Source organism: Triticum aestivum, chromosome 4B, assembly GCF_018294505.1.
Source record: "Triticum aestivum cultivar Chinese Spring chromosome 4B, IWGSC CS RefSeq v2.1, whole genome shotgun sequence".
Lineage (NCBI taxonomy): Eukaryota > Viridiplantae > Streptophyta > Magnoliopsida > Poales > Poaceae > Triticum > Triticum aestivum.
Genome location: NC_057804.1, coordinates 658,544,702 through 658,545,871, shown reverse-complemented (window position 1 = coordinate 658,545,871; position 1,170 = coordinate 658,544,702). Strand labels below are relative to the sequence as shown.

Here is a 1,170-nt window from a genome sequence, read left to right as displayed (position 1 = left end):
GTTCTAGCTTTCCCTCTTCTTACCCAGCTAGGGCAGAACGGCTAAATGGTTAAAGGTCTTAGCAACCCCCATGACTGAACCTCGGGAAAAAAAAACTCATGACTGAAATACGGTGAAATATAAGTTATCACTAACACATGTCAAAAAGAATTTGCACCCAAATGTCAATATCGTAATGTGATTATTTGCCGGGGAATATCGCAATGTGGTTGGCATTTTGTTTTATGTAGATGAATTTTAAGCTTTCTTTCTTATTACCTAGGACATGATGTTCTGTTTCTATGACCGTGATCATGACGGCGAATGTTCTTTACTAGACAAAAAGCTTGAATAGAGCCCCGGCCACTTTAACTTAGTGATAAAGAGACAGAACAGTTACAAGGTTGAAGGTAATGATAATTGGGCCACATAGGGTCTTCAGCCCTCTAAGACCCACCACTTATGAAGTCCAGCTAAAAAACCACTTATGAAGTCATGTATCTTTGAAGAGAGATACTCCCTTTCCCCGCGTTCCAAAATATGGAGTATTTTTGTAACTCGTGCTTGTAAATTTGATAGATAGAAAAAAAATTAACATCTACAACAAAACCAAATTTTATAAGAAACAAATGTCCTCTGACTACTTCGCGCGATGCGGTTTTGCCATATGCTTTGTCATGTGTTCCGTTATTCGTTCGCCCACATTGCATGCAAAGAAAATGATTAATTGTTTGGCAACCATTCAAAGAGAGTCATATCATCCTACCAAAAGCTATTTTTTTTAAAATTGAAATGTTTTTGTAGCTTAAAATGTTTCCCCTGTTGATAATTCGTTTTCACATTCGGTTGTATCTCGACAAGGGTTAGCTTAAAATGTTTATTTCACTAAAGAAGTGAAATACACAAAATCCAACTTTGTTATGTTCCATTTGAAAATTTGAACTCTTTTGTTACTATGCAATAACAAGCTAGGACAAGAATGGGCCACTAGTTTGTCCAATGTAGGTGCACGCGTGCATGCAGCTTCACTATTTTTCATATTTCAAAGAAATTTATGGGAAGTAAACATCTAGACATTTTTGAAAAAGAAATATGGACCACAAGTAAAAATCTTACACCCTCCTTTCACTTATACAGGGCCTAATACGTTTTTTGAGGTTACCTTTGACCATGGGTTAGCACAATGATATA

General features: G+C 36.4%; 1 protein-coding gene across 1 annotated transcript in view; it reads left to right on the top strand.

Moving 5' to 3' along the window:
- LOC123090387 (protein SMAX1-LIKE 3-like) overlaps positions 1-1,170 on the top strand; it is a 10,935-nt gene that overhangs the window by 8,244 nt on the left and 1,521 nt on the right. The window lies entirely within an intron of this gene.